We start from the raw sequence: 13,896 nt of genomic DNA on the forward strand, positions 1-13,896 counted from the left end.
GGAATGAGAAAGCATTAGGACTCATTGCACTCAGTTTAAATGATGAAATCATTCACCACATCACAGGGATACAACGGGCTAAAGATGCATGGGATGAACTCAATAAATTATTTGGCACTCAAGCAAAAAATTCAAAGATAAATCTGTTAATGCAATTCTACAAACTTGACATGAAGGAAAGTGAACCTCTAACCACACACTTGAACAAATATAAAAGCATTAAGCAACAATTGGCAGCATTGGTAAGAAGGTAGAGGATGATGAGGCACTAGCAGTGCTTCTGAAGAGTGTGGACAAAGGAGAATATGAAAATATTGTGGCAACCTTAAAGAATGTACCAGAATTGAAGCTTCATGAGATAGAATGAGCTCTACTAGAGAAAGAGACCAAGGTCAAAGAGAAGAAAGGGGTGGAACCAACAACTAGAGAGGAAAACGTATTCTTCACCCGAGAAGGATTCTCACGAGGACGAGGAAGAGGTAGGGGAGGAGGAAGGACCTTCACTTGCCACAACTGTGGGAAGCCAGGACACATGGCAAGAGATTGCAACAAACCCAATGAAGAAGGAATGACATCGGCAAAATTCATGGAAACTCCTAAGAAGGAAGTGGAGTCGTATCATCTTTTCTAAGAGAGAAAGAGAGAGAAACCCCACAACCCAATGTAACCTGCCCCAACAGAGTAAAACCACCTCAAAGCCACCGATGATGTAGGCCATGTGGTAGATGTATGTGTGAGCACTTTAGTCAAGGTCACGGGCACTTGTAGTAGCCTTGGACACATAGAGAGAGTGTCAAGGACTATGAGTTAGGGACTTGAGGCACAAGTCATGGGCTACCAAGTAAGAGGGAAACTTGGTATAGGGTCTAGGTGTGCTAGGATTACTCACTTGAGGGGAGGTGTTGAAATATACAAGTGAATGGGTGTGTGCGAAAACAAGCCCTTAGCGCAAAAGGCTATAAAACAGAGTTTGTAAATGAGTGAGAAGCAGTGAAAAGGTGAGAGGTATCTACTGGGAGAGAATAAAAGGTAGCATGAGAAGTTCTAGGATGTGTGGAGATATTCTGCGAAGAGGTGGAGAGAATCAAGCAAAAGAGGTTGAGTGAATCAAGGATGAGGTGTCCCCCCATATGTAGGGGAGGTGGCACAAATCAAGGAACAAATTAGTGAAGCAGATCATGGACAAACTTGTATAAATTGAGGCATTGGCCTAATGAGTAATTTGTTGGTTTTTGAGTATCCATGCCTACATTAAGGTATCAGTTAATTGCTCACTAATCTTATCTTAATCATCATCTAATCACTTGCTAATGATGTTAATTCTTGTATTTGATCCACCATAGCTCATCACTTTGCTTGCATTTTAACACTTTACCATTTTTCATAGAGCTAATGACCGTGTCAAGGTCCTCAATGGACTGCTCCTGCTCCAACATGATTCTCATTAAGGGAGGGACATTTTTTTTGTTTCCAGTTAGCAACTTTTGCACGTGCATCTTGTCTTTCTTTTGAGGAGATAGGGAGGTATTGAAGATTTTTTTTAAATAGTCATGCACTATTTTTATATTGGATTCTAAAGATGTGGCCAATGCCCCATCCTTATCTTTGAGCATCGTAACATTATCTTGAGCCTATTTCTTCTCGAGAACAACAAAGGTGGGGTAAGCATGGCACTAGCCCACCTTACCCTCTTGTCTTGACATCAGGAGAAGAATGAGGATTGGCTTATCGTCACACAAAATTGGGTTCAATTTAGAACCTGGACTCTGGTTTTATTGAATACATAACATCTATCAAGACAGGCTTTCTTGATTTGCTCATCATCAGCTCTTCCATTTGACCAAGTAAATTCGGTAGCCTTGTGTACATTCAAAAGATCATGAAAGTGTTTACATTCTAGCCAAGCATCTAGTTCAAGACCTTTGAGGGATTCCTCAAACCTAAAAACCTATCCTTAAGGTCTTTAACCATGTTTAATTTGCTAACTAGGATAATAGGTAGGTCTAATTGCATGAGAGACCTCTGTAAGGCAAGTATGGAGTTTGGCCAAACTAGCTGCATATAGAGAAACAATGTAAAATGGAGATTCTACATACATTTTAATGGCAACCCAATAACATATCCCTATATAGAGGTGGCCTATCAAAAACATATCGCTAGATAGAGCTGGCCCATCAATTATGAACATCGAGGCTGCACCACCTATACGCGAGCTATGATTAGTGGTGGTGAACTAGTGAAATTCCTTTCAGACTCTTTTCAAGTTGGAAAGTTGAAACTCTCCAAAGGCTTTGATTTCTTACAAACATATACAATCTAAAGCCAACCTTTGGTGAAAAATACAATTGTTAATCAATTGAGCTCTCTTAGGCTCAATTAGCCCCTTATGTTGAATGACATAATCTTGTTAATCACTATTTTCTTTGAGTTTTAGGCATTGGCTTTGTTCTCTCAATGGGAATATTCTCTAGGGGGATAGGAGACTCCACACCCTCCCCGATTCTAAAGATCCTTCCCACAGGCTGATGATAGCATCTATGATAAATCTCTAGGATCAATCTCCCCTTAAGGAATCCTTTTTGTTCCCTCCTTACCCATACATTAAGGTGCTAGTAAGCCTCATGGCTAAAGCTTTGGCAAAAACTTTTTAAGTTGATGATAAATTAGTAATGGGTCTCCAGTTACCAAGCTCTTCTTTGGCATCCCTTTTGTGGATTAGCTTGATGACCACAAAAGGTAGAGCCCCAAAAGGTAAAGCTTCATTCCCAAATCTAAAGAAGGTAAGGATTCATAAAAAATTTAAAGATTTTAAAGAATTCATTAGGAAGGCCATCTAATCCAAGGCTTCTAACATTTTTCATAAAGCTAATGGCCGTGTCAAGGTCCTCGATGGATTGCTCCTGCTCCAACATGGCTCTCATTTAGGGAGGGACAGTTTTTTTCATTTATAGCTAGCAATTTTGGCACATGCATCTTGTCTTTCTTTTGAGATAGGAAGGGAGGTATCGAAGATATTTTTAAATTATTTATGCACTATTTTTATATTAGATTCTAAAGATGTGGCCAATGCCCCATCCTTATCTTTGAGCATCACAACATCATCCTAAGAGCCTTGAGAGCAACAAAGGTGGGGTAAGCATGGCACTAGCCCGCCTTACCCCCTTGTCTTGTCTTGAGGAGAAGAATGAGGATTGGCTTATGGTCATAAAACTGGGTTCAATTTAGAACTTGGACTTTGGTTTTATTGAACTCTAAAGCCATGGAATTGTTTACATACTATCTATCAAGACGGGCCTTCCTGATGTGCTCATCATTTGCTCTTCCATTTGACCAAGTAAAGTCAGCACCCTTATGTACATCCAAAAGATCATGAAAGTATTTACACTAGCCAAGCATCTAGTTCAAGACCTTTGAGGGATTTCCTCAAACCTAAAAACCTATCCTTAAGGTATTTAACCATGTTGAAATCCCCAACTAGGATAATAGGCAAGTCTAATTGTATGAGAGACATCACTTTTCAAGTTGGAAAGTTGAAACTGTCTAGAGGCTTTGACTTCCCGCATACATATACAATCCAAAGCCAACTTTTGGTGAAAAATACAATTGTTGATCAATTGAGCTCTCTTAGGATCAATTAACACCTTATGTTGAATGACATAATCTTGTTAATCATTATTTTCTTTGAGTTTTAGGGATTTGGTTCGTTCTCTCAATGGGAATCTTCTCTAGACTCCACACCCTCCCTGATTCTAAAGATCCATCCCAGAGGCTAATGATAGCATCTAGGATAAATCTTCCCTTAATGAATCATTTTTGTTCCCTCCTTACCCATACATTAAGGTTTCTAGTAAGCCTCATGGGGCTAAAGCTTTGGCAAAGACCTTGTAGGTTGATGACAAACTAGTAATGGGTCTCAGGTTACCAAGCTCTTCTTTGGAATTCCTTTTGTGGATTAGCTTGATGACCACAGAAGGTAGAGCCCCAAAAGACAAAGCTTCGTCTCCCAAATCAAAAGAAGGTAAGGATTCATAAAAGTTTTAAGCTTTTAAAGAATTCATCTCAGGAAGGCCATGCCATCCAAGCCTTTTACCATTTTTCATAGAGGTAATGGCCGTGTCAAGGTCCTTGATGGACTGCTCCTACTCCAACATGGCTCTCATTAAGGGAGGGACAAGTTTTTTCATTTGCAGCTAGCAATTTTGGCACATGCATCTTGTCTTTCTTTTGAGATAGGAAGGGAGGTATTGAAGATATTCATGCACTATTTTTATATTGGATTCTGAAGATGTGGCTGATGTGGCTGATGCCCCAGCCTTATCTTTGAGCATCTGAACAACATCCTGAGCCTATTACGTCTTGAGAGAGCAGAAAAGGTGGGTTAATCATGGCACTAGCCCACCTTACCCCCTTGTCTTGACTTCAGGAAAAGAATGAGCATTGGCTTATGGTCACAAAACTGGGTTCAATTTAGAACCTGGACTCTGGTTTTATTGAATTCTAAAGCCATGGAATGGTTTACATAGCATCTATCAAGACGGACTTTCCTAATGTGCTCATCATCATTTGACCAAGTAAATTCGGCACCCTTGTGTAAATCCAAAATATCATGAAAGTGTTTACATTCTAGCCAAGAATCTAGTTCAAGACCTTTGAGGGTTTTACATTCTAGCCAAGCATCTAGTTCAAGACCTTTGAGGGCTTTCCTCAAACCCAAAATCTATCCTTAAGGTCTTTAACGATGTTGAAATCCCCAACTAGGATAATAGGCAGGTCTAATTGCATGAGAGACCTCTATAAGGTAGGTATGGAGTTTCCTCAAACCCAAAATCTATCCTTAAGGTCTTTAACGATGTTGAAATCCCCAACTAGGATAATAGGCAGGTCTAATTGCATGAGAGACCCAAAACCTTTGAGGGCTTTCTTCAAACCCAAAATCTATCCTTAAGGTCTTTAACGATGTTGAAATCCCCAACTAGGATAATAGGCAGGTCTAATTGCATGAGAGACCTCTATAAGGTAGGTATGGAGTTTTGCCAAACTAGCTCCATATAGAGAAACAATGTAAAATGGAGATTCTATATACATTTTAATGGTAACCCAATGATTTGCTAGATCAATACAGTATCCCTATATAGAGGTGGCCTCTCAAAAACATATCCCTAGATAAAGCTGGCCCATCAATTATGAACACTGAGGCTGCACCACCAATATGCAAGCTATGATCAATGGTGGTGAACCAGTGGAATTCCTTTGAGATTCTTTTCAAGTTGGAAAGTTGAAACTCTCCAAAGGCTTTTACTTCTTTTAGACATATACAATCTAAAGCCAACTTTTGGTGAAAAATACAATTGTTGATCAATTGAGCTCTCTTAGGATCAATTAACCCCTTATGCTGAATGACATAATCTTGTTGATCATTATTTTCTTTGAGTTTTAGGGGTTGGATTTGTTCCCTCAATGGGAATATTCTCTAGGGGGATAGGAGACTTCACACCCTCCTCGATTCTAAAGATCCTTCTTTTAGCTATTGATATTTCTTGTTGAGTTAAAAGAGGATGCAGTGGCATTGAAAGGGCATGTGCAAAGCTTTTACCTGTTTGAGAGGGATTATTTTTTTCAAGGGTGAGAGAGGGGATACATTGAGGGATTTTTTCTTCCTTTGGTGTAGGGAAAATTATTGGGTAAATTACTGGGTCAATGGCAACCTCTTGAAAATTACTAGGTCAACCTCTTAAAAATTACTAGGTCAACCTCTTGAAAATTACTAGGTCAACCTCCTAAAAATACATATCATCTATTTCTTTCTCTATGCTACTTAGTTTATTCTGATTTTGTGTGATGAGCACAATTTGAACATCTTCAAGTTGTTGGTGATGGATGTCCTTCGGATGAGAGGCGGATGAGAGGGATCAGTGAGATCAACCAGTAAGGGTGAAAACCTATTCTGGTTTTTACCTTTGGGAGTAGAGAATCTTAGAGCCCTAACTCGACTTGTGCAGTCCCATGCAGACTTCTACCCAAGGTGGTGTGCCAAGTACTTCATGCTTATTATTGATGATTTCTCACCTAAAGTTTGGGTGTATCTCTTGGTAGAAAAATATCTCCCACTTTCAAGAGTGGGTGGCTCTAGTCGAGAATGTGACCACATACAAGGTTTGACAAGTCCGTTCAGACAATTAAGGAGAACTCATCTCCAAAGCCTTCCACAACTTCTGTTCATAGAAAGGTATTGGCCGCCATCAATTCTCCACACACTTGGCACTCCACAGCAGAATGATGTAGTTGAATGCAAAAATAGGACTATTCAGAAGATGGCCCATACCATGTTTTCATCTTCCTCCCTCGTTCTAGGGAGAAGCTATGATCACTGTTGTCTACATTGTTAATCGTCTTCCACAAAGGCGATTGCTAATATGACACCGAAGGAGGTTTTTACATGACAGAAACCTTCAGTTTTACATCCTACAGTTTTCGACTATGATGCCTATGCCTATATCCCTGATTCTGCCAAGTCAAAATTTGATCCCAAATCCAAAAAGTGTAAATTAATGGTTATAGCTCTTAATCCAAAGCTTACAGATTATGGGAAACAGAGACAAAGTCCTTAGTGATTTCCCACGATGTTCACTTTGTTGAACCCTCCTCTGATGATTCCTGGTCTCACCTTGAGCTTACCATAGCTTACCATAGAGGCTCCTCATCCTCTTGCTTCTTTCTTTTCTTCTGCAGCAACTCCACCCCCTTCAGCTTCTCCATCCCAAGTTTCTTCGCCCTCAAATTCTCCTACTCTTCTTGCATCTATGCAATAGAGGATTTCCCCTAGGCTTCCCCGATGGTTGGAAGCCACTATTTGTGACTTTCATCTCTTAGATGTTGATCTTCATCAACAGCACCTTTGACATGGGCATAGAAATTACAAGAGCTTTGTCGTCCTTGTTACCTTGCCTTGATAAGTAAAGTGGTGTAGTCATATGAGCGTACTACAACTAAAGAGGCTCTAGCTCTTCCTGAGTGGCAAGCAACCATGGAGGCCAAGATTGATTCCATTGAAAGGAATGGTACATGGGAGCTTGTGGATCGGCCTTTGCGTAGGTAGGTCATTGGGGTCAAGTGGGTTTTCAAAACTAGGTTTCATGCCGATGGTTTGGTTATAAAGGGATATTCTCAGTTTGAGGGTTTTAACTATGAGAAAACTTTTGCCCACAGCCAGATACACCACTATCCGGACTGTTCTTGCTTTCTCTGCTCATTCTCATTGGCCAGTCTATCAAATGGATGTCAAGTCTATCTTTCTCAATGGAGACTTGCATGAGGAGATCTATGTTGTTGAAAAACCTCCGAGTATTCACGTTCCTAGACACAAGGGTAAGGTGTACATATTGCACAAAGCCCTTTATGGTTTAAAACAGGCACCCAATGCATGGTATGATAAGATTGATGCATTCTTTCTTTCCCTTGGTTTCCAGAGATGCTTTATGGATAGAAATCTCTATGTTTTTACTCTGGATGCTTTGATATATTTGGTCGTCTTATATGTTGATGATCACATTGGCTCTCAGCTTGCCAAGATTGACAACTCTGATCAAATTTAGTTCTCGCTTTTAAGATGATTGATATAGGACTTCCCCACTACTTTCTTGGTATGGAGGCCTATTAGAATCCTAATGGAGTTTTGCTTAGCCAGTACAGATAGCTAGCAGCTCCTTGTCTCAAGGCATTTGGGATGACAGAGTACTGTCCTGTTTCCTACTACCCGATGGATCCTAACTCCAAGCTTTCCTAAGAAGATTCTACTCCCATCTTTGAGGATAGTACATAGTATCGGAGGCTTATGGGTTCTATTATTCACGTGACTTATACCAAGCCTAAGATTTCATATAGTGCCAATGTTCTCAGTCAATTCTCTTCCACTCCTTGTGATATTCTCATTGGTAGGCTGCTCTCGAGGTTCTTCGATACTTATCTAGTACCTTGGACTATGGTCTCTCTTTCAGAGAAGGCATTGAGCTTGTTGGGTACTCTAACACTAATTGGGTAGGTGATACACAAGGCATTCCACTTCTAGTTATATTGCTTCACTTTAGGTTTTGATCTCATTTCTTTGAGATCCAAGAAGCAGACTACATTTTCTCTTTCTTCCACTAAGGCTGAGTACCATGCTTATTTGGTACTTGCTCTACGAGCTATTATGGTTGATGCTGATGTTGAGTAATTTTGATGTTCCTTCGGAATCTCCCATTTGCATTCTTATAGACAGCCAAAGTGTCTTGACATTTGCATGTACTTCATTTTTCATGGCAGGACCAAGCACATCGAGGTTTATTTTCACTTTTTTCACTAATGTCATTATTTCTTTGGAGTATTGTCTTAGGAAAACCTAGTTGATCTCTTCACCAAACCTCTTAAGTTACTATTGATAAGCTCCTTATTCGTATGGGAGTCAACCCACCATGTTAAAGCTGAGAGGAGGTGTTGGAATGATTATCTCCACCGTGCTAGAGCTGAGAGGAGGTGTTGGAATGATTATCTCCATCATGCTAAAGCTTAGAGGTAGTAGCATTTAGTTAGATAATACGTCCATCATCGTCTTTGACATTGCATCTTTGAGCTCATCATCAACAACTTCACCAGCATTGTCAACATTATCATTGATTTCTACATTCCTACTGAGTATTATTTCCACACTCTGCACTGGCATTTTTTACACACTTTGCAAATTTCCTTTGTAATAAGTGATCTATTGTGGCAGCTACCTTGGTTGCGTTTGGTGGGCATTGACAATACCTATAGGTAGTTGGGATATTGTGTGTTTGAGATTGGGGAGTTGGTTATAGTATTGTTGTTGCAAAGAAGAGTAATCTCGACAAAATTAAACTAGTATGCGTATGAGAGATCAAGTATTTACTGCTAGTTAAAAAGACAAAGATAAAGCCTTTTCTTAGGCGACTAAAAGAAGAATGAACCCATTCTTCTAGAAAGGATGCCAAGAAGGGGGGTGATAAGTCTAAGAAGAAAGGCAAATACAACTACTATGTCGAAAGCCACACCATTATATCAATAAATGCACAAAAAAGTTGGAGAAGGACAAGAAGAAAAAGTCAAGCATGGCTTTCGCTGATGCCTTAACACCAAGTGCTGAAAAGAATGAGTCAGCGAACTATAAAGAAGATGATTGGGCATTCATTGTGCACTATATTTATGATCCTTTCGTCCATGATTTATACATGTCAATGACATATCAACATGTCTAGAACTTTGATAGTGATGCTAGCATGCATATTGCTTCTAAACATGGTTTATTTTCCTCCCTTGAGTCTTCTCCTCAAGGAGGCATAGTCACATGTGCAAACAATTCTTTATATCCAATGAAAGAAGTTGGTAAGGTTGTTCTCACTATTGTAAATGGTGGGATAATCACTCTCTCAAAAGTCTTGATTGTGCTAGGCATTAAAAAGAACTTACTATCAGTCTCTGCCATTACTAGGGCAAGCCTAGTTGTTAAATTTGTTCGCAGGTGTGTATAGTTCATGACTAGAGTGATTGTGGAGAATTTGTTCTCTTATGATTGAGCAACAACATAATAAATTGGATTATAAGGTGGTAAAAGGACTCTTTTGAGAAGCAACGTGCATAGATTCATTATCATGCATAGAAGTTGTTCTCGATTCAGATGGGGGGTAGATGTGACATGCATTTCTTTACTGGCCATCGTCTCTCCCATAATAGAGAATGTGTTAGGTAGCTGAAGAACTTGCCAGCAGTTCTCCACTCAGAGCCTGACATGGTCAAAGGATTATCTCTTATTTTTACTTTCACTTGTTATATGTAGAGACTCACTTCCCTCAAAGGGATATGGCACATTAGAAGGTTTGGGAGTTCTTGTCGAGGCTGATTTTGGATGACGTGCGCATTACTTTTAATGCCCCCTTTTTCAGCACATGAGCTTACACATGTGATTCAAGCATTACCACATGGTAAATGTCTTGGGGGGAGGATGGCCTCTCTCCCATGTTTTTCATGAGGTTTTGGGATGAATTGGGGATGAGATCAATGTGGTATTATAGGATATGTGAAGCACAAACTGTATGCCTCCTTGTCGTGCCAATAGTGTTATCCACCTCATCCCTTAGAGGGTAGTGTGATAAGACTAGCATTGCCCAGTGGAGGCCTATCACATTGCTTGGGACTACATGCAAAATTCTTGCCAAGATAGTGAGTATAAGATTGCAACTAGTGTTACAGATAGTCATTCATAACACACACGGAATGGATTACTTCAAATAAGTAGCATCTTTGATAACATCTTTTTCGGAGGCCAGAGTGGGCCAAGGCAAGTAATCAGCCCTTGGCAATCTTGCTACTTGATTTTGAGAAAGCTTATGACATAGTGGATCGAGACTTCTTAGAGGGTACTCTCACACACATGGGATTTTCTCAAGATTGGGTTGGAGGTGTCTCTTACCTTAGCTCCCATGTTGTATCTTGTTGTTATTACAAAAACTTTGAACATTTTTCTTTGCTCCAATGCCAAAGTATCAAGATCAAGATTACGCAGAGAGGAGGAGGTTTTGAACCCTTAGTTGGCTGATGATACTTCGATGTTCTTGAGGCACCTTACTCATGTCTTTGCTCATTTCGCACTACCTTGGAAGTGTTTTGTCTAGTAGCAAGGACCTTTATAAATTAGCATAGGTAGTCAAATTTTGGGTACCTTGAGAGGATTGTTTGGGGTACAGATGTTGGCTTCATAAGGATTGAGAGAGGACACACTACCAGATATCTTGTTACACTTGCCTAGTAGTTTGCCCCTATGCTCATGAGCATTAAAAAAATCTCCTTTATTGAATCTCCAGGAAACCAACGATCCAGTACTGTAAAGCTATGCTTTGCAAGTTGGAGGTTAGGACATTCCTTCTTGGTACTAAACCTTGGAAGGATTTCTTCATGTACCACATTCTTAGATGTGCCCCTAAGAGTGGTGGTGGCTAGAGCATTCCTTCTTGGTATTGAACCCCAGAAGGATTTCTTCATGTACCACATTCTTAGATGTGTCCCCCTAAGAGTGGTGGAGGCATTGCACATGTTTTATTTTCTCTGAGGCAGATTATCACCCCCATCCTCCCAACACTAGTTTTTTCCATCATCTGAGTTTAAAGCAATATATATGTGGATATTTTTACGTCATAGACCCCCAAACTTAGTAGATGAGGTTGACATGCAGTAGTAGGCTAGGAGAGAAGGCATCAACAATACTTGGCTAGAAGAATTTTAACTTTCTTCCAAATGATCAAAGAGAGGCATCTACCTAGCATCTCATAGGGAGTCACACTAATGGATTACACATATTGGTGCAGCTATCATCACTTGTGGTTGGGGTTTTTTTTGGGACATGTGTGCTCCCTCAGGTGTTAGGAATCCAAAGCCACACAGGAGGATAGAGAGATGTGATGTACATGTGAGATCACGCCTGATTGTGTGATACGTCCAGTGAGAATAATGGGTTTGTCTAGGAAGTGTTGGTATATTGACCCTTCCCTAGTGATGGTTACTAGTGCTTCGTGGTGCCTAGTATGGCTAAATGGTGGACGCCCTATTAGATATCTATATCCCTGGGATGCCATCCTTCTTATTAATGGGGCAAGAATTTTATTCTTCTCTCCCACATACAAAAGCTTTATAATCTAAGGGAGGATTATTGCCTTGCAATTATAGCAGATGGTTGTGAAGCTACCAGGGGTATACTCGATGTGAAAAATGAGCAGTGGGAATGGACTGATGTGACCAATCCCATGAGGAGCATGCCTTTCTTCAACTACATTGTGCGTAATGCCATTTTGCTCATGCTTGGACAAACCTAGAGAGTTCCCACTCTTAGGCCTCATTCGGAGACATATGACATTACACCCCCCTTGAGAGGAGATTCTGGTAGAGACTATGGCACACTCATAAAGGAGAAGGCAAATATCCTACTTCTAGCTATTCTACACAGTGGATTGCCCGCCAACCAAAGGAGGTCTAGTGGTGTGGACCCCTCTTGTCCTAGATGCCCATCTCCGTCTAAGACATTGAATCATTGCTTATGGGAGTGAAGAGGAGCACAGAGGATTTGGGTATCTATAGCCCATGTCTCGGGTAGATTGAGGAGTGGTTCACTATATTAATGGGGTGCTACTGCATGGTTGACTGAGTCTAGCCCACCGCTTCTTTTTTAGCACAAGGGAGCAGATCCTATTATATTTGTCAAAGCACAGCTCATAGATTTTTGCTTCAAGATATCCTACAAACTACCTCCCATTGATTGAAACCACTTAGGAGATTATTGGTAGTATCACGGTGTGGCATAACTAGAAGACCAAATGCTTAGAGGCCTTTGAGGGTAGTCATGTTTATGACACCAATTTATGAGAGAGTGGTACCATGGTATTTTCTTATTCCCTCCACGCAACTAGTTGAGATCTCCCTAGCTTTTGCTTTGAGTTCAACAAATTGACATCGTCTGAGATGAAAGTCCGAGCAAAGGGTTCTAGTTCAGAGGTTGGAAGTGGGAACTTGGCCTCGCACTTGTTGTTGGCTGTGATGTGAGAACAATAGTTGATATACATGGTGATGACGAAGACAAACACGTAGGCCAGCATAATGAGGGGAATAAACATGGCTATCCTTCTCTTCTCTACAAGAATGCATGCAGGCTCCGATGAGTCCTAGATGGAGTAAATGCCCTGGCGGCCCTTTTCCTTCTATGAATCGTGGATCGTTGTGCTTCAGAGCCACTAGGGCATTTTAGAATTACACAAGAAGCAATGGAATCTTTCTCGTGCTTTGAAGCGTGTGAGAGCGAGAGAGAAAGAGGAGGCATCACCTCTCCTTTGAGAAAAAAATTATCACCTCTCCTTTCCTCCATCAAGGTATGGGAGATTCACAACCTACACAAGACGACATTAGCTGGGGAATTGAAAGACTCGCAATGATTTGAACTCGAGGTTGCATTCCACTCATCAACTTGCTCGGTCTTGGATTGTAGGAGCTGTAGTGAGAATGAGCTTTGCTTTCTTTAGTTTTGTCTATAGCTACTTGTCCTCAATTGAGTTGTTGAGGTGCTAAACAAGGAGATTGGGAGAAATTGTATGTGCCTTATAAAAATGGTGATGCACATGATTATTCTATTTGAATGCCATACACTCATGTGATAATTTCTAATCATAATTACTTCAATGGCATACATTTTTGAAATTATCATTATCACTTCAATGGCATACATTTTATTTTTTATTTTTATTTTTTTTGGGGGGAAGGGGGGGGGAGAGAGAGAGAGAGAGAGAGAATATTGTGAAAGGTGCCGAGCCCACACGTATACTCAATGCATGTGTACAAATGTGAATGAATAATTCAATTTGCACATGTGCATGTGTATATGTAGTGCCCACGGTGTCGACCAAATATTGTGTAAGCTGGCCTTGTGGTTTGTGTGTTCAGATATCTTCAGATGGGGGTAACTAACATTGGTAAGTGTTGCTACGTTCGAAATTTGTGAGCTATTGCATTACACAAAGCAATGGAATCTTTCTCGTGCTTTGAAGCGCAAGAGAGAGGGGGAGAGAGTGGATTTTGAGGGAAAAGCAACTTAAGCTTGCTTGCTTTTCTTTCAACTCCCGGGCCATTCAACGTCCAAGGTAGAGGTACGCTGGAGAAGGATTAGTTTAGACAAAATGGACAACTCGCTTTTCTTCTTACTTACTTTTTGCAAAACTGACGGGTAATTTAGTTCCCAAGCTAGACATAGTTTCGCCAAAGACATAGGTCCAAAAAGCAAGGCATGCCAAAAGTACTAGGCAAGGCATAAGCTATTCAACTTTACAGCAGCTGCATGATCCCTCAGTAGACCTATGCTAATACTGG

The sequence above is a fragment of the Cibotium barometz genome, chromosome 2 (genome assembly GCF_041138505.1).
Source record: "Cibotium barometz isolate CiBa-2024 chromosome 2, ASM4113850v1, whole genome shotgun sequence".
In the NCBI taxonomy this organism is placed as follows: Eukaryota; Viridiplantae; Streptophyta; class Polypodiopsida; order Cyatheales; family Cibotiaceae; genus Cibotium; species Cibotium barometz.